The sequence below is a fragment of the Prionailurus viverrinus genome, chromosome D4 (genome assembly GCF_022837055.1).
Source record: "Prionailurus viverrinus isolate Anna chromosome D4, UM_Priviv_1.0, whole genome shotgun sequence".
NCBI classification, from domain to species: Eukaryota; Metazoa; Chordata; class Mammalia; order Carnivora; family Felidae; genus Prionailurus; species Prionailurus viverrinus.
Genome location: NC_062573.1, coordinates 17336081 through 17358485, shown reverse-complemented (window position 1 = coordinate 17358485; position 22405 = coordinate 17336081). Strand labels below are relative to the sequence as shown.

The 22405-nt window shown below is 43.4% G+C and overlaps 1 protein-coding gene across 8 annotated transcripts in view; it reads left to right on the top strand.

Annotated features, from left to right (window-relative positions):
- PALM2AKAP2 (PALM2 and AKAP2 fusion) overlaps positions 1-22405 on the top strand; it is a 567675-nt gene that overhangs the window by 213848 nt on the left and 331422 nt on the right. The window contains exon 1 of one of the 8 annotated variants that reach the window (XM_047831461.1): positions 22377-22392. The exons of the other annotated variants lie outside the window; for them this stretch is intronic. The gene's annotated coding sequence lies outside the window, so the exon portion shown is untranslated. Of the gene's footprint in view, positions 1-22376; positions 22393-22405 lie in introns of those variants that run through there. 8 annotated transcript variants of the gene reach the window in all.

Here is a 22405-nt window from a genome sequence, read left to right as displayed (position 1 = left end):
AGAAAGAAAGAAAGAAAGAAAGAAAGAAAGAAAGAAGTTCTGTTATCATATGAAAAAGAGAAATAATGAGATAATAAGGAAGGTACCTAAATTAGAATGGCCAAAGGTCTGGCCAATTGGTGGAGACAAAACTTTTTTTCCTCATCCTGAGAGCTGCCATAGGGTGTGTGTGTGTGTGTGTGTGTGTGTGTGTGTGTGTGTGTGTGTTTATAGGACCTGGGCCAGTTAAACAGGCGTGGTTGGGACTGGGACAAACTGGAATGTATTTCTAAAGGTGATTAACAAATGGGTTCTATTCTGATCCAGCCATTTGTTGCCGTGCAGAACAATTTTAAATGTTGGGCAACCAATTTAAGACATTCTTTTTTTAAGATCTAGTGTGGCCCAAACAAAACATGCCTGGATCACTAATTTGCAGGCTCTTTTCTAGAGCATCTTTTGTAACTTTATATATTACATGCACGATCTGAAGCAGCAAGTGCAGTTCAAGACAAGTTTCTTTCCCAGTGCAGAAACTTCCAACAGAAACCAGAGCAGGGAGAGGCACTGGCACCCCCACCGCACCCCTACCCTGGCTTCCTGTGCAAACTGTACAATCTACTTAACGTTCTATGTTCATGTGAGTCTTTCAGAATATACTTTCCTCCAGCCAGGCGATCCTGGATTTGCACAGGCAATTCTGTTTCATTTGCTTTCAAATGTTCTCTACTCAGAAAAGGTCTCAACTGAGTAGGAACTACAGTTGAGTTGGGCATAGGCGAGGATATCTTCAATTCTGAATCTTCCCTAAATATCCGTGGTAAAAAAAAAAAAAGTTTAGTAATAAATTATTCAAATGCGCATTCATTCTTGAAACATTTTAAGGATGTTTACATTGAAACCAGATGCCTCCCCCACAGACAGCCCCCATTTCTGTTGATTTTACAGCTCTACTGCTCACTTCAGTCTTCTCAGTAGGGTCTTTGTTTCACTCACGAGGAGAAAGAATGTTCCTTTTGTTTGCTTTTCTTGCCATCACTGTGGCCAGCCTCTGGAGGGAACTCCCGCCATGCTGTGATTTGGCTAGCATCCCTTTCATTTCACTCCTGAAAGTCACATGCACACATGGTGGTAAATGGGTTCTGATACACCACGTTGCTTGGGCTTTTCCTACAGCCCCTCTCCTCTGTGTGGTTGGAATTCTGCAGGAGTTTGAGCTGCAAAATAAGAAGTTGAGTCAGTTTGGGAAACACATCACATAGAGCAAGATGAAGGTAGGATTTCTAGGGAATTTCTGGCCCTTCAAAAACGTCATCTGAACCTAAAGCTTTTATTTCTAATCTGAGCTGAATCCATAGGCAAGCAAAGACTTAGCTGGAAGAGTCATATTTGTTAAAATGCCTGAGCTCTTGCCATGTGGGAGGATGGGGAGCATAGCTATTTCCAGGGGTGCGCTTGTTCTTTCTCGATGGGTTGGCAGTTGAACGTATAGCAAGAACCCAAAGGGAGAAATGTCTGAGAGTAAGTAAATGTCAAAAAGATAACTGAACACGTTTCCACACATTTTTATTTGGCCTGGTTCGTCCATTCATTTATTCGTTTGTTAAAGAAATATTTATTTACACCTGTTACGTATTGCTGGGCTCTATGCCGAGGACTGTGAGATAGCAGTGCATATCTTCTGGTAGAGGTGAAGAAGAATCCAGAAAATTATTAATGTGGCAAAAAATATGGAGGGAAACACACGGGATCATGGGAGACCAGAGAAAGGCATTCAGTGTGGACTAGGTAGAATAAAGGTAGAGTGAAAGAAGCCTTCTGGAAGGAGGTCACATTCAAGGTGACTATGAGTAGGGGTTAGCTAGATCAGGGTGTCTCAGACTTCCATGTGCATAGTAATTATCTGGGGATCTTATAATATTCGGGATTCTGATTCCAGATATCTGGGGCAGAGCCAGAGATTCTGGATTTTTAAGGAGCTCTCTTCCCTGACAACTTGATCTGAAAATAGCACCCAGCCCCCACCTCCACCCTTCCCCTGTCCCCTTATCCTACTTATTTTTCTATAAAGTCCTTATGAATATCTGATATTAAACATTCATTTATTTATATATTATATATGGGGAGACCCCACTTAAAAAAGGGAAGGGACTTGTCTGTGGTCATAAAACATAATGGCTGAATGAGGAGTACATCCCAGATTTCTCTCTTTTCCCCCTTGGTTTATCTGTTTTGATTTTTATTAATTTTAAAATTGTATTTATTTTTGAGTAGGTAGTATGTTCATGTGGGCTAAAATTCAAAAGACACAAAGATTGCATACCACCAAAGCCTTCTGCCCCTCCACTCCTCTGAGGTTCCCAATAGACAAATCTGTTACCAGCTACCTGCATATCTTTCCAGAGATGGTCCACGTATATATAAGCAAATACACACATACATTCCCCAATACCACCTTCACCCCTTCCTTAACCTGAATGTTAACATATGGTTCCACTCTTTTGCATTTTGATTTTTTTTTTGTTTCTAATATGATTAGATGATTGGTCCTTATCAGTATATGAAGAGCTTTCATATTCTCTCTTACACTAAAAGGTATTCTATTGTATGATATACAAAAACTCAGCCCTACCGAGGGGCATTTATTTGCTATTCTGCAGTGAGTAACATGTCATTTTTGCACACAGGTGATCAGTAGGATAAAATTCATAGAAGTGGGATTGCTGGGTCAAAGTCACTGTGCATTTGTAGTTTTAATAGACATTGCCAAATGGTTCTCCGTAAAGCTTGACCCAGCAGCAGCGGATTTTCCTACACCTTCATTAACGCTGTGTTAACAAACTCAGAAACCTTTGCCAGGTTTATGAGTATGAAACAGTTCAGTTTTAATTTGCCTTTCTCTTAGTATGAGTGAGTTTAAGCATCTTGTTATATGTACCAAGGCACTATTTATATTTTCTGGTCTATGAACTGTCCATTTCCTTTTTTTTTTTAATTTGTTTGTTTTTGTACTGGATGGTTGACCTTATGTCTCACTGATTCATAGAAACATATATTGAGAAGTTACCATTTCACTAGTCACATTGAGATTGAACATCTTTTCATACATTTAAATGTCCCTGTATTTTCTCTCTTGAACTGTCTTTATATAGTTTCCCTCCCTTTTTCTTTTGGATTATTGATCTTGATTTGTAGAGCCACTTATGAATTATAGAATCAGGCTTTGGGACCCCATTCCAACCTCTTACACGTGGCCATGGTGTCTCCTCTAATGACATTGTACTTTTCTTCATTTCCTAGAATGGAAGAACATTTTATAAGTGGACATGTAAAAACCAATGTCCTAAATACCACAAACTCAGAAAACGTAGCCTCAAAACCGATTGTTTTTTTAAGGGGCAGGATAATGTGAGTCACTTAATTGCTGGCAGACACATTACACATGAACTTTTAGAATAGAAAATGAAGCAAACCTATAACAAATTTTGCAAGCAACTTATAAACAGAGGCTACGGTCTAAGATATTGATCATAGTCGGTAGAGAAGAAAAAAAAACCCCAGTGATTAACTGCAATCTTCAAACTCAGTTTAAATGCAACCTCTTCCATGATGTCTTGGTATCCCTGGATGGATGTTTCTCTTGTCTCTCAATTCCCAGAGAGCTGTGTACCTCTCTTAGGATGACTATCAATGTGTGTTTTTGTTATAGTTAGTTTCATGCAAGTGTATTCCCAAGAGCATCACTAATTTCCTGTATTGCTTATAGATTTTTTTTTTCCTGAAGGAAGTCTTGAAGGCCCTAAGCCACAGTCTTCTTTTTTAAAGTCAGGTTTATGGAGGTATAATTTACATACAGTAAAATTCACTCTTTGCGAGTATACAGTTTAGTGAGTGATGACAAATGTATACAGGTGTATAATCACCTCCAAAATCAAGATACGGAACATTTCTATCACCACAAAGTGTTCCCTGGGGCCCCTTCACCATCAGTCTGTCTCTCCATTTTCAGCCCCTATCAATCACTGATCTGATGTTTGTCCCTATAGTTCTGTCCTTGCCAGAATGTCATATAAAAGGAATCATATACTCTGCAGCTTTTTGTGTTTGGCTCTTTTTTACGCTAAGCCACAGCCCTTTGCAATGAAACCCAGGGGAAACAATTTCCCCATTGCTTTGTGGAATTTGGGCTAAGTAGGCTTGCTCACCAAAATTATGTGAGTGGTTAGACAGTGGTCACAAGGAAGGAGTGAAAAGGAAGTGGGAGAGAGGCAGAGCAGAAACTGATACGGAGACAGAAAAAAAGTTTAATATTTGTTATAATGTTCTTTATTGCTTACTTTACTGTTGCTTTGTATGGAGCACTGCCACAGTGCCCAGTGTTTTGTGTAATCTGCATGAGAACCTTACAAATTGTTATTATTCCCATTCTGCAGATGAGGACACTGAAGTTCAGGTTGTTTATGTGGTTTATCCCCAAACAGAACTCTAGTGAATGAAGTACTGGGATTGAACTGAACTCTGATTTGAAAGACTTTGTTTTATGCACTTCTCCAGGCTCCCTCTCCCCCAACATCTAGGAAGGGAGAGGTAAAAAGAAGATCTATAAGCTCTGGTTGGAGGAGTTTTCTTTCACTTACCAGAAATTCACTCACTATAAGCCCAGAAACTAGCACAGTCCCTATTATATAGTAGGTGCTCATTAAATACTGTTAAATGAGTAAAAGAGGAATCTTACCTTTCTGATCCTTCTAATGCGAACATACTGAATTTTTTTCCCCTGTGGCTCACTGGTAGTTTTTCAAGTGTCAAATTTTTCTTATTTTTTAAAGTTTGCTTTTCTACTCCAAGTAAAGTGCAAATTATCTCTCCATCTCTGATTTTGTGTCAGGGTACGTTATCTCAACATGTGCATTGAAGGAGTATGAGCAAGTTTTAACTATCTCCTTTTGGATTGTCTATTGTTTGAATGAAGGTTTATGTTCATTAAAGACCACTCCAGAGGCAATATTCAGTTAATCGTGACTTACTGTGTTCTATTTCTAGACTGTAAGGAGCAAAAGTCAGTATTAAGTAAAATGAACTTAATATGAATACCTAGACAATTTTAGTAGATATTTGATGTCTTAGATATATTTGAATACACAATAGGATATATATAAAAATAGTATTGGAATTAAAGGAAAATCTAATCTTATGGTACTTTAAGTTGCTGGCAAACCAATAGGGTACATGGCAAATTTCTTCCCAAATAAGACTATTGCTTTTCTAAAAACAATCTGAATGCTTGAAAGCAGATGAATATGTCAGGAATGTTGACAATATCACTTTGTGGAATGTTGCGAAATGATGTCTGAGGACAAAGATGAACAATGTAAAACATAGCATTCTATCCTATAAACGCATGCCCTTTCCAAAGAGGTTTCCAAAGTATTTCAGGGATGTTTTCAATCCTTTGAATTTCTCATTATCCCTTTATGTAATTCTGTCTCCCAAATAGTTTCTCTTTGGGCCACGAACCTTGTCAGTGGAAGTAAGTATAGTGACACCTGGGTTATTGGTCTAAGTAACCACTTTTTATTTAAAACATTTGCCCATTCGATATCCTGGACCTTCCAATGAACTTTTGTCTCAGAGTATAGTAAAAGCCTATTTTAATGGCAGACCTGTAGAATGATACTAATACCCACCTTTAAATTAATTGGTCAATTATGCCCACTGGCAGATTTTCTACCAATCTGCAGAGGGAATTGTAAGGGCTGGCAATTTCTTGAAATAGCAATGTACACTTCTATATATGGCAATAGCACAGCAGACCCTGTGCTTTATCATTGCAACCCAAACTAATGGAACACACTCACTGCAGACCAAACAAACAAACAAACAAAACCACAAAAAAACAAAAAAAAAACCCAAACAAAAAACCCATAAAAAACTCAAAAAAGAACCCCACTAAATTATTACAAAGAAGCAAAAAGTACTTTTGAGCACTTTTTTTTTTTTGTCATTTGCCTTCAGCACAGCCGTCGGTAAAGGAAGGGAAATTTAACAAAGGGAAATAGGAAAACAACACAGAGAAAGTGAACTTTTGCTTTAGAAGACAAGGCAAGGCTGGTTTTCCTACCAGCCCTTCACATGGATGCTGCCTCTTCTCATTCTTCAGGGGGATGGGGACAGGGGAGGAAACGGACAGGGATGCTGAGAGCAGAAACTAGAATAAACGTTAGGAGTGTAGGGTCAGGAGAAGTTAAGTGCCAGGGGAGAGCTCAAAGATGTCACAACATGCAGCCAGAGCCAGAAGAGAGAAGGAGGCATCGAGACCACTGTCCAGGAAGTCAAGGAGTGGGGCCACTTCGAGGACATATTTGGGAAGAGCCCTGGAGGACTCCTTGAGAAGCAGATGCAAAGAACAGGACCAGAGAGGTGGACAGGTTAGCACATCCTGGGAGGCGGCGTGGCATGGAAAACAGAAGCTGATGGAAACTCAGAGGTTGGAGGCACCACAGCACCTGAAATCTGGAGGGCTCAATTCCTCCTGCCCACCCTCCAGATACCCAGTTAACTGCCATGTAATGTTAATTGTAATTCTCCCCACCTCCTCAAGTCTGCTTCTTCCTCTCCATCTCTCCCACATTAGACCAGGCAACTGAGACTGCAGGCTCTCCTCCCAGACGGCCTGTATGTAGAGCCCTTCTCTGCCACCTACTGGTTTTGTAACCCTGGGAAAAGGACTTAGCTTCCGTATGCCTCAGTTTCCCCATCTGATAGATGGGAATGCTAATACTAGTACCTACCTTACGGAACTGTCGGGAGTGCGAAATGAACTAATGCCTACGAACCATTCACATGGTACCTGGCATAGAGGAAGGACTCAGTGTTAGTTGCTGTGTTAGTTTCCTAGGATGAGCAAGTTACTCCAAACTGGGGGGCTTAAAATAATAACAATAACAACGTATCCTCTCTTGTTCTCGGTTCTTGAGATCAGACGTCTGAAATCAAGGTCTCCACTGGGTTGCTTCCTTCTGGAGGCTCTGAAGGAGAATCTGTTCCATGCCTCTCTCCTGTGTTCTTGTGGCTGCCTGAATCCATGGTGTTCTTTGGTCTGTGGCTGCCTAACTCCAGTCTCTGCCTCTGTCTTCACATGGCCTTCCCCACTCTGGGTCTGTGTGTCCCAAATCCCCCTTTCCTTTCTCTTATAAAGATACCAGTTATTGGGGTTAAGGCCCACCCGAAATGCCAGGATGACCTCATTGGAAGAGCCTTAATTACATCTGCAAAGACTCTGTTTCCACATAAGGTCATGTTAACAGGCACGGGGGGTTAGGACCTGGACTATTCAACTCACTACCATTATCACAAGTATTTTCAGTTCAGGAGCTTCCCATCTCTCTTAAAGACTCTGAAAATAGTCTCCCTGCATACAGTCTTCACATGACAATCCTTTCTCAATACATAGCCCCACTGATCTTTCCAGAGTAACTTCCCTGTTTATACCCTTCAGTGGCTCCCCACCACCTGCGGGAGAATATGTGACATGCTGAGCCAAACCGTGGCCGGGTGCCTGCCTCATCTCAGCAGGGCCATCTCCCACATCCCTCCACCTTGCACGTACCTCTCCAGAATAGGACTGCACTATTTCCTGCCTCCTGGCCTTGCCCAGCCTCTTTCCTCTCCTTATGTACCATTTCCCCTCCTTATTGAGGCTTTATGCAACCTTTGCAGTGCAGTTTTTACTTAATCTCCTCTGAGAAGCCTTCATGGGAACCACCAGCTCCTCCCTCCTGCCTGGGCATTCTCCCCCAGACCCCAGGAATTGGCTTTTTCCTCTTTACCTCCAGTGCATCTTTGATTTCTCCATCACCAAACTTTATTCATTGTTCTGTAAAGGCCCATTAATGTTTTTGTTGCTTTGTGAGGGTTGCACCCTACTCAACTCTACATCCCAATGCCAGTGTGGTCGGTAATTGAAGGCATTGAGTAGTAGATGGATGGATGGTTGGATGGATGGATGGTTGGATAGATGGATGTGTGGGTGGATTGATGGATGTGTGGGTGGATTGATGGATGTGTGGGTGGATGGATGGATGGATGAATGGTTGGATGGATGAATAATAACTGGGAAAAGGAAAACTGAGTCATGGATCATGTGGAACCACAGGGAAAAACCTGAACTAAAACTGGGGCCTTCTGCAATGAGAAGATCTGACCAGTTAGTTATTAGAAGAAGGAATGTGGCTACTTAGGACTTACATCTGTGTAATGGAAATTATGAACAACTATGTATATAAACAGTCCTGTACATGATGCTCAAGGTAACTGCTGAACAAACTCATAGCTCCCCAGGGTACCCTGATTCTTCTCCATTTCCAAAGTCCTAAATTAACAAACCACTTTGGGACTGGATAAAACATGGTTCTCACATATTACACTTTAGTATGAAAAAGATTCACTGGTGTATAAATTTAAAATCAAGCTCCCTAGACCCCATCCTCAGAGATTCTGATAAAGTCAGCCTGGGACAGGCTCAATGATTTGTAAAGAGGTTAATAGTGCAAATCCTGTCTCTACCCAATCCACTCTGTGTGACCTTAGATTGTGTCTTAATTCTTCATCTCTGAAGTGGAGAAAATAATAGTTCCCCTTCATAGGACTTTGGTGAGTGAAGATAGCAATAAGAAGAGTCTGACATCGGGAGGTGCTCACAAAAGGTCCCTGCAATCATTGCTGTCATTATCCATATCCATATCCATATCCATACCACCACTGTTACCACAATCATCTTCTTCATCAAGGATTCTAGATCAGTGGTTCTTAATCCTAGCTGCATAATAAAATCACCCGGGAAATTTGAAAACAGATCCTAATAGACTTCTGGAGTGGATCTCAGGGAGCGGCATTATTTTAAAGCATCCCGAGTCTCCACTGCGTTGTCACAGTTGGGACCCAGCAGGCCCTAGACCGGCACTTCTCAAACTTGAACGTGCACACGAATCACCAAGAGATCTTACAAAAATGCAGATCCTGACTCAGTAGGTTTCAGGCTAGCTGAGCATCTGCATTTCCACCGTGATGCTGGTATTGCTGTGCACAGACCCCTCTGTGAGTGCAGCCCCTGAGCCCAAGCAGACGTGGTGGGCACACGGCTTGTTCAGGGGTTCGATGTCAATACGGGGACCAATTGTGATGGATGCCATGTGGCTGCTGGTTACACCCGGGCCTGTCACGTGCCTAGTGCCACACTCTGTCTGGAAGCTCCCCCAGTTTGTCACTAACACTGCCAAACACTCCTCCTGGGAGGAGACACAGGCAGGCTCGCTCTGACTTCTCTGATAAGATATGTCAAATGAACATTCATTACTGTCCCAGGAGCCCTTTCAGAAGGCATTTAAGGAAATGCCACACACTTAGCACTCTTCAGATTTCAGAGCTCAGGGTCATCGTTTTACCCATAAAAGGGCCATTTGTGTGTGTGTCTAAACTGCTAAGCCAATTGCTCTGCTGAGTGGGAATAGGATTGTCGCCTCTGTTTTTGGCACTAATGACTTGTGTGTTTTCTAGACATCATTAAATACCAAAGTCCCTGGCCCTTGATTTGGTCCAGGTATAGTGACTCCTAGGTCTCCAGTCACACTGGGCAGGGGAGGGAGTGGAAGGGTACAATCAGAGCCAGCTAACAGAGGATGTTAATTCTCCAAGACTGCGTTGGCATCTTGCAAACTCATTGTGATTTCCTCATAGCAGCCCCATCCAAGGTTTAAGTTGTCGGCGAGGCTGCTGAGTATATGACTGGACTCACAGCATCCTGAAATCACCCCAGAAATGAAGCCAAGAGCAGCTTCACTTATCTCGCGTGAACTTTTGGTTGCATGTTGATTAGGCAAAATTATGAGTCATTTAAATACCTGATTACAAAGACTCTTACTGTTTACGTGGCAAACCAATCCTTTGGATTTTCATTTCATATTTTATGATTCATAAGATCTAGAGTCAATACTAATTATATCTTTTAGAAGGCATGCATTATTTATCATCCTCATTGCCAGAATAATAAAGGCCAAGACAGACCTTTCCATGTAGCGCATAAGGTAGATATTATTAGCCTCAGGTTACTTAGAATGAACTTGAGGCACAGGGAAGGTAAGCACCTTGCCCAGGGTCCACCATCTAATAAATACAGAGCTGGTATGTGAGCCGAGCACCCTATCCTGGCAACGCTCTCAACCGCGGCACCGGACCCCTCTCATAGGAATGTTGCTGTTCGGCGTTTACGAGAGTGCTCGGTACCTGCCAGGCACCGAGCCCAGGGCTCCACATGGATTGTCTCCTTTCACCCTCGAGATACCTGTATGGGTTAGGCACTATTAATTTCATTTTCCAATGGAGGAATCTGACCTTGGAGAAATGATGTAACTGGGTTTGAGCCAAGGGCTCATGTCCCCTCTCCTCAGTCCCCTGCCGCTCCTTCTCCAACCTGGAGTGAAGGCTTTCCGAGTCTGTCCATGTGACAGTTCCCTCAGTGCCCACTCCTGTCCACTCTGCCAAAGTCCCTTTGCCATGTAAGATAACATGGATCAGCACGTGGATCAGCATGTGATTCTAGGATCAGCCCGTGGATCAGCATGTCAACATCTTTGGAGGCCATCATTCTGTCTACCACTACCACCTTCCATGTCAACCCTCTCTCATGTCAACCCCATGCGATCCTTCAGCTGGTCTCCTGCTTGAATCTTCTTCTCTCTCTCCTGCCTCCTCCAAGGCAGCCGGAGTGATCTGTTACTTTTTTTTTTTTAATGTTTATTTATTTATTTAGAAAGAGAGAGAGAGTGCAAGTGGGAGAGGCAAAGAGAGAGGGAGAGAGAAAATCCCAAGCAGGATCTGAGCTGTTAACACAGAGCCCAATGTGGGGCTTGATCTCACGAACTCATGACATCATGACCTGAGCCAAAATGAAGAGTCAGATGCTTAACCAACTGAGCCACCCAGGCATCCCCAGAGTGATCTTTTAAAATATAAATATGTTCCTTCACACCTTGTCCATACCTTCCTGAGGCCGTGCTCTGACCAGGCCACTCTCTGTCCTCCTTTCCCACAACTATCACCTCACTCCCTTTGCCCCTGCCACACCAGTCTCCTTGCTGCCTCTCCAAGATGCTGAGCACAGCCGTGTCACATCACAGAGGCTTTCCGTTGCCTGCTCCCTCTGCCTGGGACACTGTTCCCTTGATATTTACATGGTTCTGTCACTCACTCCATTCAGGTTTCTCTGATAGAGTGTCATTTATTCATCTGCACACCACTCTCTCCTCTTAGTGTGGTTAGTTTTCCTCAGAACATTTCTGAAGTTATATTGTAGATTTCCCTGCTTTTCATGTCTCTCTCCCTTCCCTGGAATGTAAGTCTTGTTCTCTGCTGATCCCCAGGACCTGGGACAACGCTTGGTGAGAAGTGTGTGCCCAATACTTGTACCAGGAAGGATGGAAAGGAGGGAGGGAGGGAGGAAGGAAGGCAGGCAGGCAGGCAGACCAACAGGCCTACAGACATACAGACAGACAAAGGGATGGGAAAAAAGGAAGAAAGGCATGGTGGAAGAAACTGACTTAGTTGATTCCCCTTTTTATGGTTGTATCTGAGGTCTTATCCCTTCAGAAGGATGATGATCCAAGTACCTCAAAATGAAAGAAATCACTTTTACTCTTTTAATTGCATATTATTTATAATGCAGTTAACCGCCGCCCCCCCCCCCCCACATTGAAATAGCCCCACTCAGGTACAAGCTTCCACCAGCACAAGCCTGTTACTTGATATTATTACATCTGCCACCTAGAAGCTGTGTGGAAGCTCTCTGTGTCTCACTCTCCTTGTCTGTAAAATGGGTATAAAAATGCAGCCCGTATAGGGCTATTAGGTGGATTACATCAATTAATGCTTGCAAATCACTTAGAAGGGATCCAGGGACAAAATAAGCATCATGTACATGTTTATAAATTAAAAAAACCAACATTTTACCCTTAAATTCAAGCTATTTTCTCTAACACTCCATTCAAACCTTTATTTAATTTAGAAAGACATTTGGAAACATTCAGCTTTTTACTTAAATCAGTCTGTTTCTGCTTTCTTACAAATCAGGAAAGCCCTAGTTCATATTTCTGTTAAAGTAAAATGGCAAAGTGTATCTTTGCCCGTTTTTTTTTTCTTTCTGACAATGGTCATATTCTTACCAAATGTCTCTTCTACGGACTGGGGCTGTTAACGACGTTTTCTAAAATAATGGGATTATCAAGTTTAGGATTTCACTTGCTCAGACTGTTTTACTTCAATCCTTACGACTGCCCTGAAGTCATCCTAAAAGACACTGTCATTTGCCCGGCTTTCCAGGGTGCTGGGGTTTGAAATCTGACACTTCGTTTGCTGCTTGCCTCACCACCTTGGAAAGGCTGCTTCCCCCTTATTAAGGAAAAGTCTGCTCCATTTGTTTTGGCTCCAACCAACCTAACAGTGTCTTTAATTCAGCGACGGGCTGTTTTCCTTGGAAGTTGGAGAGTCCAGTGGTTTTGGGTCAAGCTCGAATTCTTGATGGTAGTTCCAAACTGGAAGTCAAATGACTTCCCTCAGCAGTGGTGGAGGCAAGAAAGTGGGGCCAGCCTTGGAAAGTAGATTTTGAGTATTGTAGGCTATTCATAATGGTGCCTGATGAAGTACAGTCTAATGCTGTTCGAGGGTGATATGGACAAATCATTTCATTATTCTGATCAAATGCATAGTCCTGATACCTGTATTTGTTTTGATAGAAAGCAGTTTCAAGCTAATCCTAGGAGTCAAGAATAGATTGAAAGATTACCTACTGTATACAGATGCAGGACAGATCTTTTCAGGGGAGATCAAGTGAAGGCCATGCTAGAAGGACTAAAGGCTGGATAGACATTGGTCAGAGGAAGTTTCAGGTTGGGAGAGAGAGAGAGAGAGAGATAGAGATAGAGAGAGAGAGAGATAGCTCATGCCCAGGGAGGGGGTTCATTGGCCCAGTGCCTTTTCTCTGCCAAGAGCTGTGATTTGGAACAAAGGAAGGCAGCTCTCAGAGCCAATAGCAAGCAGCTTGGGCAGCTGTTGTCTAGGTCAGGGGCACGATGAGGCTACACATGAGTTCTCCAGACTTCCCTCACTCTTGCATTAATAACCAAGGTGAGCTCCCTGGATCTTGGAGATAAATCTTTTCTCTTGTCTCTCTCAATTGTTCTGATATTCTAGGTTCCAGAGCAGAGAATTTTTTTTTTTTAAACCAGAGGTCCATGGATCTTCTCAGGGTATCCATGGAAGAATTCAAAAGGTTCCTGAAAGCTCAGAAATTGCCCACAAAATGTTGTATGCATATGCATTTCCCTGGGAAACATCCTCTACTTCCTATCAGATTCTCAAAAGGATTCTGTGATTTGCCCTCCCGAAAAGCTTGGGATCACTGTTCAAGATGGTAACATATATCACTTTAGAACACTTTGCACTTTTGTCTCTTTCAATCTCTCATGATATGTGCAGACTTTGGCAAAGCCAAAGTGTTATGAAAAAGTTTGCACAGCATCAAAAGACCTTGGATAGCAAACTCTAGTGGTAAGGGTAGTCGAGAGCCTTCACGAGCAGCTCTAGTCTGAAGGGCCATATGGGCAGACGTAGTGTCTTAGTCAGCTGTGAGCTGCTATAACAAATGACCATAAGGTGCTTAAACAACAAACAACGTTTCCTTACAGTTCTCGAGGCTGAAGTCCAAGATTAGGGTGCAGATAGACTGCGTTCCTAGTGAGAAACCTCTTCCTGGTTTGCAGATGGCTGTCTTCTTGCTGTGTCCTCATATGGTGGAGAAGGAGAGGAAAGCAAACTCTCTAATGCCTCCTGTTCTAAGGGCACTAATCCCATCACAAGGGCTCCACTCTCATGACCCAATTACTTCTCAAAAGCCCTGTCTCCATCACATTGGAGATTAGGGTATCGATATATGTATTTTGGGGGACACAAGCGTGCAGTCCATAGTACCTGGGGATGGCCCAAACAAGCAACTTAGGAGCCTTCACTTGAACACAGGCACATCCAGGCAAAACATATCCAGACTGATACAGGTATCAATGAATAAATAGGATTATGCTCATAATAATAAAACTATTCACTGACCACCTACAATATGTCGGGAGCTTTGGATACCTTACCTCATTTGATGGTCACAATAATCTCATGAAATGGATACTATTATCTTTCCCATTCTACAGATAAAATAACTTAAGCTCAAAGAAGTCAAATAAATTTCTCAAGGTCATTATGTAGTAGAACTGGTATTTAAGGCCAGGGTTGTCCAACCCATGCTTCCTCCCAACTTAAGTAGCTTTGTGACATGCCAACAACCATCATGGCAGCCTGAGGGATGCTGATTAATTTAAGGTGTCCTTCAGGGCTCTGATTTTATGATTTTTAAAGTTAACTGAAAGAATCACAAATCAAGCAATCAATTTGTAAGTCACACACTATGTTAGGAATTAGGAGGGATAACCAATTTTCTTCCCAAAGGGACTGCCAGGCATACCCTGAGGGGCTGGGATTTCTGGAACTCTGTGGAGTTAACAAGAGGAGACTTGGAAAGTTAGAAAAGCGAGGGGGAGGCTACATTCCAGACATAGCATATGGTATGAGAAAGCACCAAATTTGGAGTGGGACAAACAGATGAAGAAGGTGTCAAGTTCTCTGGGGAGGAGTAGAGAGTAGGAGAGGCTATACACAGGGTAAAGCTTTGACAAGATGCTGGGGTGACTTAGCTGAGCCTCAAATAAAGGAGAACCATCCCAGAAGCCAAGGGGCCTCCCCTCCCCCATCCTAACAAAGGGAAATTTCCACAAGACAAGGGGGGACCGAGTCCCAGATGGAAGCTGACTGCCTGTTCTGTAGGGAAGTCTTCGCTTCTAGCAGAGAACTCTCCAGTCGTAGGAAAACCTATCTGAGTGGCAAGGACTTGTCCATTTGCAAACCATGGCCCACTGAGGGCTTGACTCAGAGACGAGTGCACAGTAAGGAGTTAGAGGAGGAGAGTGGTAATTGAGTGGGAAGAAGAGAAATCACAAAGGACTGAGAGAGGGCGGTGGCTGAGTCCCAGCACAGGCAAAACCATCTTGTATCCGTTATGGGTGCATAACACTTAATGCAACTCAGATTATGAATGCAACAACCTTCTTCTCCTCCACCCCCTATCCTAAGAAAGTTGCCCCGGAGGGAACACGTCTGGAATGGCACCGCCACGGAAGGCAAGCTCAACTTTGCGTCAGAAGCAGCCCTGCCAGCCTCCCCGCTACTTTTCCCATGGGGACAGACACTGCATTCTTTGGGGGAGGCCTGGAGAGCTGCTGAGTGTCCACTACCTGAAGGGCTGGGCCAGGCGTGGGAGCTCATGAGAGTCGGGAACCGCTTTCTCCTACACACAAGATCTAACGTCTTGTTGGGAGCTCACATGCTTCTCAGAAATGGAGGGCACATCTGCTCTAATGAAAACATGTCCCTTTGTGAAGTCGCATGGACTCCATCCTCGGAGCCTCCAGAGGGGCGATCTTCCCTGTGCTGGAGCTCCCCCAGTGCTCCTGGCTCCCAGTCAAGCATCCGCCTCTGTGTCGGCTCTTTTTCCACCTCCACCTCCCCAAGTATGCCTTCCCCTCTAGTGGGTTAAATTTAGCTCTGAATGAATGCAGAAAGGAGAACACATTCATGTAAACACAGATCAAGTAGCTTTCAAATATAGGCTCGACACATACAATTGGCACAAAAGATCCAAGCTTTTCTGTTTCCTTGTCTCCTCTTTCTCTCTGCTTTTCCTGTCTTATCGTCAGACCCCTACACACTTTTCTGCATTTAGTGAAGCTAGTTAAATATGTAGCTTGGAATGTGGGGCTGTTTGTCTTTGGACCGGAGAAAGCAGAATCACTTGAGTGATTGAGGAACATCAGGAGTCAATGAGAGTCCTAGGTGGTGGTGATCATTTTCATTTATTGATTTGATGGTCTTAGAAGCCCATCAGAAACTTGGAAGCCTCTTTTGTCTCATGTATTAACAGGGTTTTTTCTCCCGTGGACCAAGCCTGTGGCTGCTACAATGTTGCACAGATCTGCAAATATTTCCCCGCTGACCAGTCATTATGTCCCTAAGTCCCTAACTTTGAGGTCACCTCTTTCCCTGTAGTCCTTCACACTCACAGAGCATTTATAGTTCTCAGAATACTTTTTCATTCATGAGTTCCTTTCATCTTTATAAGAACCTTGTGAGGTAGTTAGCTGTCCCTCTTCCCAGTTTACAAACAGAAAGCCTCAGTGCAGAGAAGTTAAGTGACTTGCTTGAGGTCACACAGTGAGTGGCAGAGTTAGGATTAGGACCTAAGATCGACACTTTTTCTTACGCTCTTTCCACTCTACCTTGAGCTGCTTTGGGGAAAGGCACTTTGTCTAGGGGGCCCCATCTGGGAGAGTTGGATTTCATAAACATTTGCTAGCGTATGGAGGGTGAGTAATCATGTGAGATTGAGACCCCAGACCTTCCAAAGGGCATCATGTGGGCTTAGCATCTAAACGTGGTAGGGGCTGAAGCTAAGCTTTCCCAATATGATTACTCATTCTCCAACCAGGAGAGCACACAGGACTGAACTGATAGGCCATTGTCGCTTCTCAGCCAGCACCACAGGACGTCTCTCTCCTGTCAGTAGTGCTGACTTCCAGAATGTGTACAGCATTATCGAGTCATGGCTAACAATGAAAGTGTCGACGGCCACACTGCAACAAGGGATTCCAAGCTGACAGGGCACATCGTGATCATTGTACTAAGGCAAACTAGACTGGCCCATAAGCTCTCTGAGAAGCCAATGACCCAATTGTGTCTGCTGGCATTACATAACCAGACCGGCCTTCCCAAAGACTTTTTCCCTTTGTAGCTAATTTGTACCCAAACCTAGAATCAACTCCACCGAAGAGCACCTTTAATACCTACGTATGTAGCTCTCTTCCCAAACATCCCCAAATCAAGCTTGTTTTCCATATTTTCCTAGGACTTCATCCATCTCTTCTTAAGCATTTCCTTCTCATTCCTTCTTATTTATAATTATTAAATTGATTCAGTCCAAAAGATATGACTGTAAGTGTCTATGAATCGTTAAAAAAAGAGCCTGGTAATGACGTTTCTAGACAATAAATGACAGAGCAGAATCCCCCTCTATGAGAAAATACAAGTACCAACTAATGTGAGGAATTTTAAGAATAATAATAATTCACCCCCTTTCTTAAAAAAAATGCCTACATAAAAGGATGGATAAAACCAAGTCACTCACTTGGTCCCATCTATGACATTATTAATGAAGCAACATCGGGTTGAGTAATTAGGACCTACTGGTTCTGGAGCAGCTGCTGTGGTCACTCTTTTCAGTATTTTATGCTGATGCCCTGATTTCTCACAACACCCCTATGAGGTTAAAGTTATCACCCCACGTTAAAGAGAAGAAAAGGGCACCTAAAAGAATTCAAAGGGTGTAGTCGATGAATCTCTGGGCCGGGATTCACACTTGTCCATAGAGTTCATGCCTTTTTTCTGCGTAACACCCACCTACTACTTCCTAATCCCACTTTTCAAAACTGTTATCAGTAACAGGATTATTATGAGCCAACATGTGAGTATCAAGCAAGACAAATGTAGAATGATCCTTAACTACCCTGCTCTAATTCCCATATACCTTCCTTATACCACTTCATTTCCTCTCGTGAAATGATGCTGACCCACAGCATCAGTCAGCTGACGTGTCCAGAGTGAACCAAGAGAAAAGGAAGCCATCAAACTAAGATACTAATGTTCACTTCTAGATAGATTTCCAACTGCTCATTTTGAATCTACCATGTACAGAGCCTAGTCAACATATATCTTAAGTGACATCCAGCCTAATCTTGGTTGGTTCTGTTTTCTAACTTCTCTTTCTTGCCCCATGGAAACTCTCTAGATGAATCTATCATTCGAATCACATAGAGAAACACAGCACATACTTGAAATCCCATCAACTTTCCTAAATTGTTCACAACCAAAGGAGCCAAAAGCCTCCAACCACCGTTCCCCTCCTTTTGATTCTGTGCAGAGCTACCACATATGTTTTGAATGACTACATATTCTACAAGACCCTAAAAGGCAAAAGAGAGCTCATACGAATACAAACACTGTGGAGGACCCGGGCATTCCTTTTAAAATTACTTTTGTCAAGAGAAAGCTTCAGGTTACTCTGAAATTTCACGCTCCTAGCTTCCACTTAACAAGACTTTAACTTTTACTCACTCAACGGGTCTTGGCAAGTCATTTCCCTCTCAGTTTACAGGGCTCCTGTTTTCCCCCCAGGGGAGTAGGCTATGTTCATCTGTGGTTCCCAAAGGACTCATGCTCTAAAATAGACTGAAACTTTTATTAATAAAACATCTATTTTGCAAATCTAGCATTCCGTATTCTCTCCATGTAATGCTTTGGAATGCAGCATCTATCAGAAAAACCATTAAACAATACGGGTAGTGCTTACACAACACAATTTAATATCCCAGCATGAACTAGTGATTCGTTACACACATTCTGCACCATTGTAATAGATCTTTCCAGATTGTAAATGTGTGGAAGACAACAAGTCACCAATATTAGCACTGGACTATGAATTCTTTGTGATATCAAGCCATAGCCTAATGTTTAGTACAGAATAGCTACACAATAAAAGTTTATGAAAGAAGTGGCATAATTTGGGTTAGAAATGTCTGTGTTTGTAATGGATTCAATGATTTTTCAAATTCTAAAATGTAGAGATTTGAAGGCAGCCATGCTGTGAGAGAAGATGTTTTCCCTCTGCTCTGTGGCCAAGCATCAGCCATTCATTTCACAAGCCTTCCTGTTTCACTTAGGATTCTTAGTGACAAGCAATAGAAACTGATTCCAGTTGATAGGAGCAGAGAAGGCAGGAACTGAAAGTGTATTCACAGAATAGCTGAGAAGGCTAGAGAAGGGGGCTTGGACAATGGGCAGGACCAAAGGTGAGCTACCAGCCTGAAAGAATTCTGGGATGCTGTGTCTTCAAGATCCTTGGCAGATGCTCATGTCTGACTGAGCCCAGATTGCATGCCATATTGTCGCTTCTGTGGGATCTGGGGAAGCAAGTGTCTGGTATTTCCCAGGTTCTATGATGAGAGGTGGCTCTCAACTCTCACTATGGCTTGTAATATGGGAATTCCCCAAAGAGGAAAGGGGTTTGCAAATTGGGCATCCAAACAACATCAGTCGGCTACACCTCCACCTGGACAAAACCCCAGGGTTCAGCATTCTGAATCTCATCTCTCCTTTGACTTTTTGCCATACCTGCCTTGACAATCTTCAACGCTGAGTAAACACACAACCAGTGTGTATCATGGGTCTTAGGTAGTTAGAAACCACTGAGGAGGTATACACAATTGGTACGAATCTTTTGTCTATTTCTAGTAAACTCAGTACAGTGGTTCTAAACCCATCCCTAACCCCTACCTCACCCCATAGGAATTTATTTCTGTATATGTTCAGGGAAATGTGCTCCAGGAAATTTTGATGCAAACTTCTGGTTGGGAACCATGTCTCAATATTTCCCATTTTCTACAGCTTCTTTACAAATCATTTCTGTTCTCTTGAAGTCCCCCACCCCACCTCCACCCCAATGATCCTTCCATTAGGTGGGAAAACGAGGCCACGTGTCACACACTCACTCAACTTTTCTCTCCTTCATCTTAAAGTTTCTTCTTGTTTCTACCCATTCCATCCTCCTGCCCTGCTTAATTACTCCTTCCTTCCAAGGCTACCAGTGCTCATGGTCTAATCTGAGACTTAATACTTATTTTCCCTTCTGATTGTGTCTTTGGCCTCACTTTCCTGATGCCAAAATTCCCTTCATTCCCAAAACATTTCAAGTCTTATCTGACCTAACGACCCTTTAACTTGACCCTGCTTCCCATAGACCACCTTCCTGTTCCTCCAATCACCTTCATCTTTCATATCCAAAGATCTGAAAGGAGTGGTTTATACTCATAGATGCTTTCCCTTTACTTTTCATTCGTTCTCAACTCCCTATAATCACTTCTGGGCTGACTTTCCACACACACACATTACTGTCCCAATGTCACCTATGGCTTCCTGACTGCCCAAGCCAATAGCCTCTTCTTAGTCTGCATCCTTCTTGACCTCTCAGAAGCATCTGACCCTTGTGAAAACCCCTTTTGTCCTGTTGTGGCCTTTGGTACAAACACCCCTCCTGATTTTTCCTTCTGCTTCTCAGATGATATTTCTCAGACTCCTTTACTGGGCTTTCTTTCCTCCTCCTTCCCCTCTTCCTCCTCCTCCTCCTCCTTCTTCTTCTTCTGAGAGAGAGAGAGAAAGAGCATGAGCAGGGGAGAGGGGTGGGAGGCAGGGAGGGAGGGAGAGAGAGAGAGGGAGAATCTTAAGCAGGGTCGACACTTGGCATGGAGCCTGACATAGGCCTCCATCCCACGACCCCGGGATCATCACCTGAGCCAAAATCAAGAGTTGGATGCTCAACCACCCAGGTGCCACTCTTCTCTTCTTGTTCTGTTTTCTCACTCTGGCCATTCTCATTTCTTTAGCTATAACCTCAAAATAGATGACACCCAAATTTATATCCCCAATCCTGATTCTTTTCACCTGTGATTCAGAGTTTTCCAACTGGTCATTTCCAACGGGTGACCAGGCTCTTCTCCCATCCCATCTCCCTTCTTTACTCCTTTAAAAAAATTTTTTTGGTGGTAAAATATACATGACATGAAATTTACCATTTAAACAAATTTTAAATATACAGTCCAGTTCTTATTCATTACTTGCTTATTACAGGGGTCTGCTCCCCGTCCCCCTGCCCCCCCCCCCCCCGAACCAACCGTATCACTTGCTGAACCTGTGCTGAGTGCTAAAGAGCATGGGCTCTGGAGAGTCTGATCTGAGTTTAAATCTCAGCTTTATGGCTCTGGCTGAGTCTCTCAACCTCATGGGCCTCAATTTTCTCATCTTGTTACTCTCCACTATTGTTGGGTACACAGTCACTCTGCTGAAGCAATAACAGCTTGGTTTATTTGTGAGCAAACACCCTGGAAAGAACTTGTCCTGTGGGAGCTGGTGCTGGAAGTGAGGAGAAAATGAAGTATTTGAAGAAAGGGATAGATCTCAGCCAGAAAGTAGGAGTTCTGGATATATATTGGAGTGAGAATGTGGAATCTGGCATTGGGTTCGATTTATGACACACACACAGCTCCACCCACACCCGTTATGAAAAGGAAGAGAAAACAATCAATCAGTAAAACTGTTTTGGGGACTAACTTCAGTCTTCGGGCAGAGGAGTAATTGCTCATCAAGTGACAGGTAAAACCTCTGTGAAAGTTGAAAAGGCAATTTAGTTGAATTGCAAGAATTTGCCCAGGAAAGAGGTGATTTGGGGAAATTTGATGTGCATACCTTTTAAAATGCCTTTCAAGTCCTGTGTTTATAGAATCATCAAGGGTCTATAGAGGTCACATTGCCTTTTTTTTTTTTTCCTTCAGTGTTTATGATTTCATTTTATACAGGAAAGCTTACTTATGAATGTTCGGAATTTTAGCAGGTCCCTCCTGAATATTAAGAAGTATTTCTTTTGTTTTTAGCATTTATTTCCTTTTGGACTGGGTCTGATCCATCATTCACATTCAGCCCAGAGCCTGTCGCAAAAGATGCACTTTAGTACTATTTAAAGAATAGGTGAAGCATTTCAGTGACCAGATCCCACTTGCCCTTTCCAAGACGGCATACGGAAGAAAAGACTCAACGTTGCAGCCCAGAATGTCACAGGATAATGATCAGGACAGATTGCCCTTTACAAAGCACCTTTATATAGTTTATCTCATTAATCACTGAGGACACCCCATTTTTCAGATGAGGAAACTGAGGTTCAGAGCGGTTAAGTGAGCTGCCCACGGTTTCACAGCTAAGTTGTGAAGCCCCGTCTGGTGGAGCTCCGAAGGCTACAAACTCTCTGCTGTCTTCCTAAGTCGCATTTGGCCTCACAATGGGGTGGCCTGTTTTGAGCTATAGCCTGCCCTCCGTCCACTTGACGTGCGAGGACCGCGCCATCTAAGGCATGTGGGCGAGGCAGCCCTTCCCTACTGGAAACGTCCTCACGTGAAGCCCAAGTATCTGGCATGCGCTAGAAGGCGGCCAGAATACTCGGTGGCCACAGCCCGCACGTCACAGTTCGCGCTCCGGGCCCTGCTTTCTGCCTCAGGCCCCTCTGTTGGCTGGCACTGGCGCCACCTCGCCCTGCCCGGACTCAGCGCTCGTCCACCCCGGAGCCGGCCGTGCGCCCTAGCCTCTCGCCGTGCGCCCTCGCCCCAGGTGCCCACCCGCA